The sequence below is a fragment of the Heterodontus francisci genome, chromosome 2 (assembly GCF_036365525.1).
Source record: "Heterodontus francisci isolate sHetFra1 chromosome 2, sHetFra1.hap1, whole genome shotgun sequence".
Lineage (NCBI taxonomy): Eukaryota > Metazoa > Chordata > Chondrichthyes > Heterodontiformes > Heterodontidae > Heterodontus > Heterodontus francisci.
Genome location: NC_090372.1, coordinates 160,784,525 through 160,801,110, shown reverse-complemented (window position 1 = coordinate 160,801,110; position 16,586 = coordinate 160,784,525). Strand labels below are relative to the sequence as shown.

At 44.8% G+C, this 16,586-nt stretch overlaps 2 protein-coding genes across 6 annotated transcripts in view; one reads left to right on the top strand and one right to left on the bottom strand.

Annotated features, from left to right (window-relative positions):
• Positions 1-6,668, bottom strand: part of LOC137347974 (protein DBF4 homolog A-like) — a 69,520-nt gene extending 62,852 nt beyond the window's left edge. For 2 of the 4 annotated variants that reach the window (XM_068013045.1, XM_068013072.1), the window contains exon 1: positions 6,101-6,667. The gene's annotated coding sequence lies outside the window, so the exon portion shown is untranslated. Of the gene's footprint in view, positions 1-5,719; positions 5,777-6,100 lie in introns of all 4 variants that reach the window. The other 2 variants (XM_068013054.1, XM_068013065.1) reach the window with 2 other exon arrangements.
• LOC137348033 (mitochondrial glutathione transporter SLC25A40-like) overlaps positions 6,472-16,586 on the top strand; it is a 64,217-nt gene continuing 54,102 nt past the window's right edge. Inside the window, exon 1 of one of the 2 annotated variants that reach the window (XM_068013127.1) lies at positions 6,472-6,776. The gene's annotated coding sequence lies outside the window, so the exon portion shown is untranslated. The remainder of the gene's footprint in view (positions 6,777-16,586) is intronic. The other variant, XM_068013136.1, reaches the window with a different exon arrangement.

The window sequence follows — 16,586 nt, the reverse complement described above, 5'->3', positions numbered from 1 at the left end:
CAGCATCGTCAGCAAAGAGCAGTTCCCTGATGAGTACTTTCCGTACTTTGGACTTCGCTCTTAGACGGGCAAGGTTGAACAACCTGCCTCCTGATCTTGTGTGGAGGAAAATTCCTTCTTCAGAGGTTTTGAACGCATGTGAAAGCAGCAGGGAGAAGAAAATCCCAAAAAGAGTGGGTGCGAGAACACAGTCCTGTTTCACGCCACTCAGGATAGGAAAGGGCTCTGATGAGGAGCCACCATGTTGAATTGTGCCTTTCATGTTGTCATGGAATGAGGTGATGATACTTAGTAGCTTTGGTGGGCATCCAATCTTTTCTAGTAGTCTGAAGAGACCACGTCTGCTGACGAGGCCAAAGGCTTTGGTGAGATCAATGAAAGCAATGTAGAGGGGCACCTGATGTTCACGGCATTTCTCCTGTATCTGACGAAGGGAGAACAGCATGTCAACGGTCGATCTCTCTGCACGAAAGCCACACTGTGCCTCAGGGTAGACGCGCTCGGCCAGCTTCTGGAGCCTGTTCAGAGCGACTCGAGCAAAGACTTTCCCCACTATGCTGAACAGGGAGATTCCACGGTAGTTGCTGCAGTCACCGCGGTCACCTTTGTTTTTATAGAGGGTGATGATATTGGCATTGCGCATGTCCTGGGGTACTGCTCCCTCATCCCAGCACAGGCAAAGCAGTTCATGTAGTGCTGAGAGTATAGCAGGCTTGGCACTCTTGATTATTTCAGGGGTAATGCTGTCCTTCCCAGGGGCTTTTCCGCTGGCTAGAGAATCAATGGCATCACTGAGTTCCGATTTGGTTGGCTGTATGTCCAGCTCATCTATGACTGGTAGAGGCTGGGCTGCATTGAGGGCAGTCTCAGTGACAGCATTCTCCCTGGAGTACAGTTCTAAGTAGTGCTCAACCCAGCGGTCCATTTGTTTGTGTTGGTCAGTGATTGTGTCTCCTGATTTAGATTTGAGGGGGGCGATCTTCTTGATGGTTGGCCCAAGAGCTCTCTTCATGCCATCATACATTCCTCTGATGTTTCCGGTGTCTGATCGCGTTGTTGGCACCAGCTAGACCTCATTGTCGCAAGGCGAGCCGCCTTAAACAGTGTTCAAATCACACGCAGCTTCCACAGCGCGGACTGCGACACCGACCACTCCCTGGTGTGCAGCAAGGTTAGACTCAGACCAAAGAAGTTGCATCATTCCAAGCAGAAGGGCCACCTGCGCATCAACACGAGCAGAATTTCTCACCCACAGCTGTTACAAAAATTTCTAAATTCACTTGTAACAGCCCTTCAAAACACTCCCACAGGGGATGCTGAGACCAAGTGGTCCCACATCAGAGATGCCATCTATGAGTCAGCTTTGACCACCTACGGCAAAAGTGCAAAGAGAAATGCAGACTGGTTTCAATCTCATAATGAAGAGCTGGAACCTGTCATAGCTGCTCAGCGCATTGCACTGTTGAACTACAAGAAAGCCCCCAGCGATTTAACATCCGCAGCACTTAAAGCAGCCAGAAGCACTGCACAAAGAACAGCCAGGCGCTGCGCAAACGACTACTGGCAACACCTATGCAGTCATATTCAGCTGGCCTCAGACACCGGAAACATCAGAGGAATGTATGATGGCATGAAGAGAGCTCTTGGGCCAACCATCACCTTGGTAATAGAATAATAAATTACAAAGTATAATTTACCTATTCTTGAAAAGGCGCATCAGAAAAGAATCTATTGCTTTTGTTCTTTTTTTAAATAAACCACCCTAACAGCAACTGGTCAAGTTCAAGACCAGCCTTTTCCACTCTGGTAGAAAAAAATAGAAAAATCACCTACACCACAGAAAATATGAAACTGAATGGGGTAGAAAAGCAAAAAGGATCTATAGATGGAGGTGAACAAATCATTAAAAATCAGTATTGCAGATCAGCAAAGCAATTAAAAATACTAAAATGCACAGAATTCAAAAGTACTGAAGTTATATTGAACTTGTGGATGCAAAAGATCCCATGGCACTATTGCGAAGAGCAGGGAAGTTATCACCAGTATCCTGGACAATATCTATCCCTCAATCAACATCACAAAACAGATCACATTGCTTTTTGTGGGTGTTTGCTGTGCGCAAATTGACTTCCACATTTCCTTTATTACGACAGTGACTACACTTCAAAAGTACTTCATTGGCAGTAAAGCTCTTTGAGACGTCCGGTGGTCGTGAAGGGTGCTATACGAATGAAAGTCTTTCTTTTTGTATAAGACCAAAAGTTGGCATGGAGTTGATGGTGAGGAAGAAAACTGTAAACTGCAAGAAAATATCAATGGATTGGTCAGGTGGTCAGAAAAGTGATATGCGTTTGAAGTGCTGTAACCTACAAGCCCACGAACCAAGAGCTGGAAAGTGGGATTAGGCGGGATAGTTCTTTTTCAGCCAGCAAAGACACCATGGGCTGAATGGACTCCATCTGGCCATAAATTTCTGTGATTCAATGACTCTGGTTAGGCTACACTTAAGAGTACCATGCAGGATTCTGGTCTCAATGCTATAAAAAGGACATGGAAGAACTGGAGAAAGCGCAGGGAAGATTGACAAGGATGATACCAGAACCAAGATTACAGCTATCAGAAAAGATTGACCAGGTTGGGCTTTTTTCCTTGGAAAACAGAAGACTTTGAGGTGATCTGATAGAAGACTTTAAACTTATTAATGTGTTGGACAGAGTAGATGTGGAGAAAATGCTTTCCACTTGTGGGAAAAACTTCTTTCTTCAGTGAGTGGCTATAATGTGGAACTTTAACTAGTTGTGCAAAGAGCTTAGATGTTTTCAGTCGGAAAATGGATGAATATATGAGAGAAAAAGGAATAGAAAGTTATGCTGAAAGGTTGAGATGAGGTAAATGGAATAGCAAAAGACTTATCTGGAATATAAATATCAGCACAGACTAGTTGGACCGAATGACCTCTTTTTGTGCTGTATTTATATGTAATCCTGTGTAATGATTTTTTTCAGCTGACTGTGGCCATTCTATTAAAGATTATAATGTGCAAGAGGAATATATAACCAAGAGAGAAAAAAAGCAGCTTTTCCCCCACGCTGATTTCCTTTTCTCCCCCCTTAAGGTGTTGAGTAACCAGCAACACAATTTCAGTAAGTGTTCTAAAGTACATGAGTGCACAGATGCTACCAGCATTTTTTTTTTTATTTATGTTAAAGAAAGACTTGTTTTGCAGCTAGCATTGCTCCATAATTAATGAAGTGGCCGATACTGACATTAGGTGAATTATGTCACAGCACATCTCTCAGAAGCACCACAAAGTTCTTCACATACACAATTACTTTGAAGTAGCGGCTGCCATCTTGCACACAGCAAGATCCCACAGCAGCAATAAGCAAGTGCCATTTAATAGATTTTTGGCGGAATTGATAGTGACACCAGAACTCTTCTCTGAACAGTTACATGGAATCTTTAACTGTTTAAACTACTGTAACAGGCAGATAATTATTGAATTTACATTAAATTCAAGTCTAAGATGGGTGGGAGAGACGAACTAAGTAATTATAGGTCCATCAGTTTTATGTCAGTTGTGTGGAAGTGAGCAGGATCTGTCATTAAGGAAAGGGTGACTGGGCGCATGTGCAAATACGTGATCAGAGAAACCAGCATGGCTTTGTTAAGTACGTAGTGCAGATGTGAACAAGAAGTTGCAAATAAACAAAAGCAGGTTAAGTGAATGGGCAAAACTTCGCTGGTGGAGTTTAACATGAACATATGTGAGGTCATCCACTTTGGGCCTAAAAAAAAGCACATCACCTAATGCTAAATGGTGAGAAACTAGGAACTGTGGAGGAGCACAAATCACTCAACATTAAAGTTAGTGTTAAAAGTTAATCAAAGTTACAAAAAGCACTTAAAAAGGCAAATGAAATCTCGGTCTTTATCTCAAGCAGGGAGGCGGAAAGTAATCCTTCACTTGTATAAAGCCTTGGTCAGACCCCATTGGGGTACTGCATCTCAGGAAGGATATATTGGTTTTGGAGGTTGCAGTGCAAATTCAATAGAATTTAACTCTCCAAGTCCAGGTATCATGAAGAAAGGTTGCATAGACTTGGACCTTATTCCCTTGGGCATAGAAGATTGAAGGGTAATCTGATTAAGGAGTTAAAGATGTTGAAAGGATTAGGTTAGAGTTGCCAAATTGCTTTACTGGAATTGGCTATTTGTCTCCTAGGCGATGCTGCTGGCTACCCAGGAGAAAAGTCTGTCACATGGGCAGTTCATCAGCTGCAGCTAATCAGTAATTGCCCCACTTCTGGTGAGGTTACATTAGTATTGCTCCAAACAGGATCCTCCCTAGCCCAATCTTAATATGATCCATTCTGTCTGTAAATTTGGGCAGAAGGCACTGCATAGCAGATTATGACCTATCCGTTTTAGTGGAAACCAGCACATAGCCACAAATGGGTATCTTTACAGAATACACAAGCACTTCACCAGTGCAGCAAGTACCTATTGATTATAATGACAACCTATCCAAATATGCAACAACCAATATTGACCAAAATGCAGTGTTTCTCAGCTGACAAAAGGTCATCAACCTGAAAATGTTTCTCTGTCCACAGATGTTGCCTGACCTGCTGTGCATTTCCAGTTTTATGTTAGATTTCCAGCATCTGTAATATTTTGCTTTTATTTCACATTACTCTGGTAAGCTGTTATAATTCTGGTGGACAAAGCACATTTAGTCTTATCACAGGCTTTGCAGTACACATGTATGCCTGGCCAATTTAGTGAGTTTTACTGCATTCAACAGCCCCTCATTTGACAGAATGGAGATGTCAGTTAAAACCTGACATATAATAATGTCAGTGGATTTTTTCACAAGTATATTCATTGAAAAATGTTACATTCAGAGAAAGAGAATTTAAAAATCGTAAAGAAGCATTGAAATTTACTAAAATAAAAGCAATACTGTGGATGCTGGAAATCTGAAATAAAGACAAGAAATGCTGGAAATACTCAGCAGGTCTGGCAGCATCTGTGGAGAGAGAAGCAGAGTTAACATTTCAGGTCAGGTAAGGTGAAACTTCCTCTTGGGAGAAAGAAAGTAACACTTTTCTTCAAGAAATAAGAACAGGAAATGTTGAAATACTCAGGTCAGGCAGCACTGCAGAGAGAAACAGAGGTAACATTTCAGGGCAATCACCTTTTAGTAGAACTGGCCGAATAGCGTTCTGATGAAAGGTCACAGACCTGAAACATTAGCTCTGTGTCTCTCTCCACAGATGCTGCCTAACCTGCTGAGAATTTTCTGTTTTTGTTCCAGATTTCCAGCATCTGCCATATTTTGCTTTTGTATTTTTCTTCAAGATCCTGTTGCAAGCTTTAATAAGCAAATTAATATTTAGGAATGGTCAGACTGTTCTTAATGCAGTGATATTGCAATGATAAAACTTGCATTTATATCAAACCTTGCACAACCACCAGACATCTCAAAGCGTTTTACAGACAATGAAGTACTTTGAAGTGTAGTTACTGTTGCAATGCAGGAAATGCAGCAGCCAATTTTGTACACAGCAAGCTCGAACAAACAACAACGTGATAATGACCAGATAATCTGTTTTTGTGATGTTGTTTGAAGGATAATTAGCCAGGACACTGGAGATAACCCCCACCCCGGACCCACACTTCTGCGAAATAGTACCATAGGATCTTTTATGTCTACCTGATGGGGCAGACACGGCCTCGGTTTAACTTCTCCCCGGAAAGACGGCACCTGCTTCTAAAAAGAATTGAATAAACACGTGAAGAACGAAATATACACGGTTATGGGGAAGGGGAAAGAGCACGAGCTGGTGGGACTAGTTGGATAACTCTCCGAAAAAGCCAACACAGGCACATGGGCCGAATGGCCTCCTGCACTGTCGGATTAAGCACAGATCCTCCCCCTCAAACCAAAGTAAATACCAGCGAAAAAAGGTGAGGTTGGAATCAGTGTGGCTGGATTGCAGCAGAGAACGAGTCTCGGATAATCGGGCCGCCGCCTCCATTTCCTTTAAACGGCCCCTCGTTGTTTAAATAACGACCCCCACCCGGCCAGACTCACCACCAGCACCGCTTCCTCCCGATCTCCCGCTCCTGCGGCACGCACGCACTCTGTCTCTCTCACACTCTCTGATCTCTCTCCGCCGGTTTATTTTCTGTCCCCTTTTTCCTTTTTCCCGCCGCTGGCGCAACAGCACCAATGTAGGTAAAACTATTCCGTTATTCGTTCCGCACTTTCCACATCACCTGTGCGGGTTTCGGAAGTGTTCTTTTATGACTGTCTTCCTCCAGAAATAAAATGTGGGAAATAATCCGATAAATATTAACCAGAATATTAGTAGATTTGTCAAGGTTAAGAAAACTGTCCCCACTCTCAAAAAGCGAATGTGCCCGGCGAGGAACGGGAACTGTCTGTGTAAAGCCGGGGCGGGGAGGGAGGAGGAGAGGGGAGTAGGTGGCGCTCATTCGGCGATAAAACCTCAACCGCGGAGATAGCGGCCTTGTGCCTGGTTGGTCCAAAGCTGCGGCTATGAATCGGAACAAAGGTCTGTGTGCTACCGTTACGGTTTCTGAGCACATGTGCGAGCGGGTGAGGGGTGTTTGAAGCGGAGCGACGATTGTGACAGGGGGTGGGGAGGGATGTGTGGCCCATTCCAGAGTGGCTATATCCTTCACAAACACCTTGTTACCGAATCAATCAAGGGAAAAAAACCGGAGTTTAGTGATCACGTTCGAGGGTAAGTAGCGCCCTTTTTATGTTGAATAAGTTAATGACGTTATTATAACTTCTGTTAACTGCAAAAAAAAAACCTTTTTCCGTGTATATTTTTATGTATCTGATCTATTCTAAACGCTAGTTTGACGTTGCTGCAGCTAAAAGTGAGTATCGTTCCCCAACCAGCACTGAACGAATTGAAGTAACTTAATTTGCACTATCCGTCCAATACCGTCTTGTCATGATTCAGCATTTTAAATAACGTTATGCAATCACTTAAATAAGTTCTTGAAGCTCTTTTGATATCCCTAGTTTTTGCCTCGCCTATCAAATGTCACTTACCAAAAAAAAAAGTTTCCGTTTAAAACTGAAGTATTTTTCTTCAAAAGACATCTCACCTATATGTTTTTAATTCTCATGCCAGTTGCAAAAATCTGAATGATGTAGCACAGTTTTCTCTTGCTGTATAGGAATGAAAATGTTTATTATATAGCAATTTTGAGTAAATAGGTTAATGCACATAATTTTAATTCTATAGCAAACCATCAGATTAAAATATACTCTTAGTTTTTGAATATTTCCCTCCTAAGTTGTGGGATCATTTTCATACAAATATTATGTAGAGCTGTAGTTGTATTAATAATATGGTTTTAACCTTGTCCTGGTTTTTAAAATTGAGACCAATATACTTAGCAATAACCTTTGTTCTACTTGATCATTTAAGCTTCATATGTCTATTTCCAACTTTCTGCTCTATGCTTCAGTTCCCTTTGCCTCGTGGCTTAGCATAGTGCCATTTACAGTCAATATAGCTTTCTGTTCCTGAATCCAGGTCCCTTTTATATATAGTGAAGAAGTGTTGCCCCAGCATCATTCCTAGGGGCCATCAGAATGTGCTGTGTCTGATTTGGGAGTGCATACAAATAGTGGGTACCAAAAGTGGTAAGTTCAGTTCCTCATTAATGGCATTGCTCACCTTGATGAACTAAAATATATTTTAATTTGTTAAAAAAGGTACATGTAAGACAATGCTTTAAGCGCCATTTCCTTTGATTATTAAGCCAAGAAGGGCTAAGAAGCAAATCGTAGTCCAATTTCAGCCGTCTGTTTTGTGAGCAGTGGAAATCTATGCCAAGTTTATTGGTTTTGTTGATGGGAACACAGCCATTAATTCTGTAAAGAATTAATGCATTAGCACAGTCGGTGGGGAGACTTTGAGTTGCGTACATGGCAAGGTACAGATAGTCCTATCAGCAAGGTCACCTTGGTTTAACAGTTTGTGTGTCAAAAATAAAACTCAGCTGCATCAGGAAGACACTCCTTTCATGCAGGAGTAGGTGGATCTTTATTTATCTTTCTCAGCCACTGTTTGTTATCTGGATAGCAACTTTTATGTTTATGAAGAGTGAGAACTCCAGTATGAAGTAGGTTTTTTTTTTGATTAAAATACCCACAGGTTTTCATCAGAGATTTGTATACCTGCTTCAGTGAAGATCCCTTTTATTAAAGGAATGCAGACTCTGGCACTAAGCAAGAGTACTGCTTTGTTCCAAGTCTGTTGAAAGTTTGATGCATGAATAAATTAATCCGATTCGAATGTTGAATCTGTTCCTGCCAGCAAACTTTTCTGATTAGACTACGAGGGTTGTGAAGTGACTGAGATGTTGCTCCTGTTTTGTTTTATATTGTATTATCTAAACTCGTTCCCTCAGTTTTACCTCTCACTATGCAAAGCACAATAGTGATTGAAATCTTTCATCCCAGGACAAAGATTTTGTTTTTTTTTAAAGTTGGTTGTCACTTGACCTCTTAGTCCCTGCAGTAAACTGCAGGCGCACAACACTTAATTGTTGACAGTGGTTGTGTTCTGAGATCTATTTGTAGTTCCTGGGCATTTGTCAAGACTTTCCATGATTTCTGTAAAGGTGGGTACTGTTAAATTTGAGGTCTTAATTGTTTAAATAACTACAAGTTTTAAGCTTGCATCAGTCTGCCTCATATTACTACATTTTCTTTCTTGAAAATGAAACAGTTGGTGGCTGTGCCTTCAGCTGCCTAGGCGCTAAGCTCTGGAATTCTCTCCCTAAACCTTTCTGCTCTATACCTCTCTTTCCTCTAAGACATGCCTTAAAACCTACTTTCTTAACCAAACTTTTGACCATTTGCCCTAATTTCTCCTTATTGCTTGGTGTCACATTTTGTAACCTGTGAAGAACCTTGGGACATTTTATCACATTGAAGGTGCTTGTCATGAAAACCCCACCTGCCAAGAATGAGGCATATTAATTTTGTCATGAACCATTTATTTTAAACAGTTGTTGGACTGAAAAGATGACTTGTTTAAAGACATCACAGCAGTGGCTGGAAACATTTACATTTTAAGAGACAGTTGCCTGGAGAAAACAATGGAATGCTCCCTGATCCAATTAACCCAATGATCACCAGACATTGAATATGTAAAAAGCCTGCATTTAATTTCTCCCTCCCCCCACCCCAACCCAGCCACTGAGAGTATCTGCTAAGATGAAGAATCCACAAAAACGCAGGAGTGTTTTTTTTTTAAAAAGCTGTTCACGTGACTAACCTGCTGGCACAGGTTTGGTTTTGAATTGTGTTCACAGAATAATTTGAAGACAAGAGATGGAAGGTCTCTCCCTGGCACACTCTCCCTCACGAATTTCCAGATCCACTGAAGCCACTTAAACCTCGAGAGAAGAAAGACAGGAAAGAAAAAGAACCTTCCAGAAGGAATGCGAGGATAGAGAGCAGAGGCGGCTTGGGTTAACTAGGGGGTGACAGAGTAACCCCAGTGAAAGCATGACCAATATGGAGGATCGTAATTCAGGGCTGGGTACTGAATTGTTAAAATTTACGCAGCTGATCCCAAAATTCAATGAGGGAGACATGAAAGCATTTTTTTGCATCTTTTGAAAAACTTGCAAGGCAGTTAAAGTGGCCAGCTGGGGCTTGGACTCTCTTGTTACAAAGCAAGCTAACAGGAAAAGCACATGAGGTTTATTCCCTCTTGCCAGATGAGAGTTCCTCCAGTTATGAACTGACAAAAAATGCTATCCTCAGGGCATATGAGTTAGTACCAGAAGCCTGTTGCCAGAAATTTCAAACTCTCAAGAAGCAAGCTGATCAAACTTACTTGGAGTTTGAGAGAAGTAAGCAACTGACTTTTGACCAATGGCTGAGAAACAAAAAGTTCCTGACAAGCCCAGTTCTGGCTGATGAGTTTGCTTTAATTTATGTCAGTTCCCCAGGGGAAAACCTTTTCCTAACCACCCCGACAGATCTGAAAAAGACTAAGGGTGGGAAGGTGATAGGGAAGGTGGGAGAGAGAAAAGCAGGAGATACAAGGGGTTCTCCTCCAGCTAAAAGGGATATTGCTGTAAGTAGGAGTGAGACCCGGAGACCTGTGTGCTTCCATTGTAAAGCAGGTCATCTAAGAGCTGACTGCTGGAAACCACGGGGAAAACCTGTAAGGTTAATCAGGGCACACCTGCTCGGTGAAGGAGAAGTGACCCTGATGGAAAGCACAGCAGAACAAGCTGTGACTTTAACTGCAACAGTAGTAAGGCCCAGGAAACCTACTGTTGTAGGTGCAGAAAAATGTAATAGGATTCCAGAAGATATCAAGATTTTGTGTCTAAAAGGAGAGTAACCCCTTAACCCTCGAGTGGGGCAAGCAAGCCCATAGTAATCCTCAGGGACACAGGGTCCACTAGATCCTTTTAACTGGGAAAAGGCCTGACTTTTCCCCCCAGAGAGTGCAGTAAATACCCAGAATGGTGGTAAATGGTATTGGAGGGCAGTACCTTTTACGTCGGGTGCACTTGGAATGTGACCCAGTTCGGGACCGGTGACCATAGGGATTGTCCCTGGTTTGCCTGTGGGCGGGTTGACTTGCTCCTAGGTAATGATCTGGCAGGCGCGAAGGTGGTAGCTTTCCCTGCTTGTGTAGCGAATCGGGCCATGACCAAACTAGCTCCCCCAGAGGAGACTGCACTGGCACTGCAGGAAAATGACCATGAGGTCTGTCTGTCTGAGACTTTCTTTGGAAAAGTAGAAGAGGCAGGGAATGAATTAAAATCTTCCCCAGCTGAGGCTCAGCGAGCTGACCCAGTATTGAGGGAGTTAGTACAGGCTGCCCAGTCTGAAATTGAAGCAGAGGGAGTCCCTGACTGCTGCTATTTAAAGAATGAGGTACTGATGAGGAAGTGGCGTTCTCCTCACAAACCTGAGAGCAAGGAGTGGACAGTGGTTCACCAGGGAGTGGTGCTGCAGAGGTACCAGAGAGAAATATTAAGAATGGCCCATAAGATTACAGTGGCTGTACATCATGCTATATGAGAAACCAAAGCCCGCATAAGACAGCAGTTTGACTGGTCAAAACTCTACAGAGATGTGGTGGAGTACTGTAGGAGTTGCCACATGTGCCAGGTTGAGGGGAAACCCCAACTGACAGTGAAATGTGCACCCCAATGCCCTGTTTCGGTGTTAGGAGGACCCTCCAGCAGAGGGCTGGTGAACTGTAAGGGATCCCTGCTGAGAACAAAAGTGGACAGACGGGCACAAGGCTGGCAAAAGGTTAGAGGGAAAAAGGGACAAAGAGGACAGGTTAAAGGAGATCCAAGAGTAATCCCAAATGGAAACCCCCAACTGCTCAGTCAGCCAACTTCAATGTTTGAAACATTAGACCCCACATCCTCCTGTGTAAATGAAGGCACCAGAAGCACCCCACCAGCGTGGTTGACTGCATTTACAGAAACCTGCAGAGACAAAGAATGTCATCAAGAGGGCAGAGAAATCATGAGGGTGATGCCTCACCTAGTCAAAGTGCCGCAGGGGAGCGCAGTAGAATCTGGACAAATACCCGCAAACAGGAGTGTCCCATGAGATAAAGGGAAGATTAGCAAAGAATCCGCCCCACAGTCAAGAGAAAACTGAACCAACCATCCCCTAAGGTGGAAAGCCCTTGCATGACTCATCAAAACAGAGTTCAGAATGGATTCCCCCACTACTGATTCTCTTGAGCAGAACTCCAACTTAGGGCTAATTAAATCTAACCCTCCCCTTGCAGACCTCAACAGGAGCAAAGACACCCTAGGCAGTTATGGAAATGTGCAAACTGAAAAATTTCCCCAAAAATCTCATGTTTATTGGGATGCCAGAGGGCAGTTTATAGCAGCACTGCTGCCAAGAAAAGACAGGCGGTAACAAATTTTTAGGAATTCTGAATGAATGAGACATGCGTATGTGTTTTCCAGTACTTGCTGTTCTCTCTCTAGCCTAATTTAATAAAATGCTTTTCTAAAAATGGCATTTCATTCCACTGAGGATGGAGGTGTCATGAAAACCTTACCTGCCAAGAATAAGGCATAGTAATTTCATCATAGGAAACATTAATTTTAAACTAATCTGAAATAAAAAGAAGAAATGCTGGAAATACTCAGCAGGTCTGGCAGCATCTATGGAGAGAGAAGCAGAGTTAACGTTTCGGATCAGTGACCCTTCTTCGGAACTTGTGTAGGGACCCTAACAACCCCACAGCCTTGGTCTCTCCCGAGATGCCCACAAGGCAAACAGAAAATCCGGAGCAGAACCCCGAAGGCGGTCATATGTCACCTTTGGCATGTTTCCGGCAGTTCCTGCAGCCATACTGGTGCCAAATGTCGTGCTCTGCACGCCTTTGGACCCCACCAGGAAGGCCAAGAGGGTGACTTTGACGCTTGGGCAACTCACAACCTCCATACATCTGCCCAGGCATGTGCCATGGAGCGGTCACTCCATTGTCGCCTCACAGTGACCAAATTAACACGGAAGGCAGCAGTTACGGGTTATAAGTCCAGCTCAATTGGCGTAGAGATTGGGCGCCACGGGTTGCCTTTGTCGGTGGGAGAGGTCATCACATCTCACTGGACAGCTACCGCCCGCCTCAAACCGGGCAGCCCCCGGTCAGTAAGGTTCTGTCCCGCCACAGTCCACCTGCTTCAATGGGTGCTTGGAGCTCCGGGTCATTGCCCGACAAGTGGACTGTAACACCGCACCAAATAGCATGACCAAAAAAGGAAAGAAGGTACCAGCCCTTCGTTTTGCAAGCTGGAACGTCAGAACTATGTGTCCTGGCCTGTCGGAAGACCTTGCACAAATCAACGATTCTCGGAAGACTGCCATCATCTACAATGAGCTCAGTAGACTCGATGTGGACATTGCAGCACTTCAGGAGACATGCCTCCCTGCGAGCGGATCACTAGGGGAGCAAGACTACACCTTCTTCTGGCAGGGTAGGGATCCTGAAGAACCAAAACAGCACGGAGTGGGCTCTGCCATCAGAAACTCTTTGCTCAGCATGATAGAGCCACCCTCAAATGGCTGCGAACCCATTCTGTCCATCCGACTCTGGTCTAGTACACCTACTCAGCATCTATGCTCCAACACTCTGCTCCCCACCTGAAGCTAAAGACCAGTTCTACGAGGAACTCCATAATATCATTCGTAGCATCCCCAACACCGAACACCTATTTTTGCTGGGGGAATTTAATGCCAGGGTTGGGGCCGACCATGACTCATGGCCCTCCTGCCTTGGGCGCTTTGGCATTGGAAGGATGAATGAGAATGGACGGAGACTGCTTGAGTTGTGTACCTATCATAACCTCTGCATCACCAACTCATTCTTTCACACCAAACCCTGTCACCAGGTTTCTTGGAGGCACCCAAGATCACGTCGTTGGCACCAGCTGGACCTCATCGTCACAAGGTGAGCCTCTTTAAACAGCGTTCAAATCACACACAGCTTCCACAGTGCAGACTGCGACACCAACCACTCCCTGGTGTGCAGCAAGGTTAGCCTCAAACCAAAGAAGCTGCATCACTCCAAGCAGAAGGGCCGCCCACGCATCAACACTAGCCGAATTCCTCATCCACAGCTATTACGTAAGTTTCTAAATTCACTTGAAGAAGCCCTCCAAAGCACTCCCACAGGGGATGCAGGGACCAAGTGGGCCCACATCAGAGACGCCATCTATGACTCAGCAATGACCACCTATGGCAATTGTGTGAAGCGGAATGCAGACTGGTTTCAATCTCACTTTGAAGAGCTGGAAACAGTCATAGCCACTAAGTGCATTGCACTGCTGAACTACAAGAAAGCCCCCAGCGAGTTAACATCCGTAGCACTTAAAGCTGCCAGAAGCGCGGCACAAAGAACAGCCAGGCGCTGCGCAAACGACTACTGGCAATACCTATGCATCATATTCAGCTGGCCTCTGACACAGGAAATATCAGAGGAATGTATGATGGCATTAAGAGAGCTTTTGGGCCAATCAAGATGATTGCCCCCCTCAAATCTAAATCAGGGGACACAATCACTGACCAACGCAAGCAATTGGACCACTAGGTGGAACACTACCTCGAACTGTACTCCAGGGAGAATGTTGTCACTGAGACCGCCCTCAATGCAGCCCTGTCTCTGCCAGTCATGGATGAGCTGGACGTACAGCCAACAAAATCGGAACTCGGTGATACCATTGATTCTCTAGCCAGTGGAAAAGCCCCTGGGAAGGATGGCATTACCCCTGAAATAATCGAGGGCCAAGCCTGCTATACTTTAAGCACTGCACGAACTGCTTTGCCTGTGCTGGGACGTGGGAGCAGTACCACAGGACATGCGCGATGCCAATATCATCACCCTCTATAAGAATGAGGGTGACTGCAGCAACTACCGTGGAATCTCCCTGCTCAGCATAGTGGGGAAAGTCTTCGCTCATGTCGCTTTAAACAGGCTCCAGAAGCTGGCTGAGCGTGTCTATCCTGAGGCACAGTGTGGCTTTCGAGCAAAGAGATCCACCATTGACCTGCTGTTCTCCCTTCGCCAGCTACAGGAGAAATGCCGTGAACAACAGATGCCCCTCTATGTTGCTTTCATTGATCTCACCAAAGCCTTTGACCTCATCAGCAGACGTGGTCTCTTCAGACTACTGGAAAAGATTGGACGCCCACCAAAGCTACTAAGTATCATCACCTCATTTCATGACAATATGAAAGGCACAATTCAGCATAGTGGCGCCTCATCAGACCCCTTTCCTATCCTGAGTGGCGTGAAACAGGGCTCTGTTCTCGCACCTACACTGTTTGGGATCTTCCCCCTGCTGCTCTCACATGCGTTCAAGTCTTCAGAAGAAGGAATTTTCTGCCACACAAGATCAGGTGGCAGGTTGTTCAACCTTGCCCGTCTAAAAGCGAAGACCAAAGTACGGAAAGTCCTCATCAGGGCACTCCTCTTTGCTGACGATGCTGCTTTAACATCTCACACTGAAGAGTGTCTGCAGAGACTCATCAACAGGTTTGCAGCTGCCTGCAATGAATTTGGCCTAACCATCAGCCTCAAGAAAACGAACATCATGGGACAGGACGTCAGAAATGCCCCATCCATCAATATCGGCGACCACGCTCTGGAAGTGGTTCAAGAGTTCACTTACCTAGGCTCAACTATCACCAGTAACCTGTATCTCGATGCAGAATTAAACAAGCGCATGGCTTCCTCTGCTATGTCCAGACTGGCCAAGAGAGTGTGGGAAAATGGCGCACTGACACAGAACACAAAAGTCCAAGTGTATAAAGCCTGTGTCCTCAGTACCTTGCTCTACGGCAGCGAGGCCTGGACAACGTACGTCAGCCAAGAGCGACATCGCAATTCATTTCATCTTCGCTGCCTCTGGAGAATCGTTGGCATCAGGTGGCAGGGCCGTATCTCCAACACTGAAGTCCTCGAGGCGGCCAACATCCCCAGCATATACACCCTACTAAGCCAGCGGCGCCTGTGATGGCTTGGCCATGTGAGCCGCATGGAAGATGGCAGGATCCCCAAAGACACATTGTACAGCGAGCTCGCCACTGGTATCAGACCCACTGGCCGTCCATGTCTCAGCTTTAAAGACGTCTGCAAACGCGACATGAAGTCCTGTGACATTGATCACAAGTCGTGGGAGTCAGTTGCCAGCGATCGCCAGAGCTGGCGGGCAGCCATATAGGCGGGGCTAAAGTGTGGCGAGTCGAAGAGACTTAGCAGTTGGCAGGAAAAAAGACAGAAGCGCAAGGGGAGAGCCAACTGTGTAACAGCCCCGACAAACAATTTCTTCTGCAGCACCAGTCTGTCACTCTAATATTGGCCTTTATAGCCACTCCAGGTGCTGCTCCACAAACCACTGACCACCTCCAGGCGCTTACCCATTGTCTCTCAAGACAAGGAGGCCAAAGAAGAAGAAGAAGATGGAGGGATAGTCATTGATGAAGCAGCTGAAGGTAATTGGACCTTGGAGGCTGCCCTGAGAAACTCCTGCAGCGATGCCCTAGGGCTGAGATGTTTGGCCTCCAACAACTAAAATCTTACTTCATGCTAGGTATGACACCAGCCTTTGGAGAGTTTTTTGCACAGTTTGTATTGACTTCAGTTTTACTAGGACTACTCAGTACCACACTCAGTCAAATGTTGCCCTGATGTCAAATGCAGTTAGTCTCATTTTACCTCAGGAATTCAGCTCTTGTGACATCATTTGAACCAAGGCTATAATGACACCTGGAGCTGAGTGATTTCTGGCAGAATCCAAAGCATCAGTGAACGGGTTATTGCTGAGTATTTTCTCCTATTATTTTGGATGACTCTCTGTCCATCATCTTTGATTTTATGGGGCATTAATTAACTAGGTTGGATTTGTCCTTTTTTTTATGGACAGGACTTGCATTGCTATAATCTGTAATGCTGTAGTCTAATTGGCTAATTGTGACTCTCATTTTGTTTTTGCAACCAGATTAATGATGAGTTAATTTG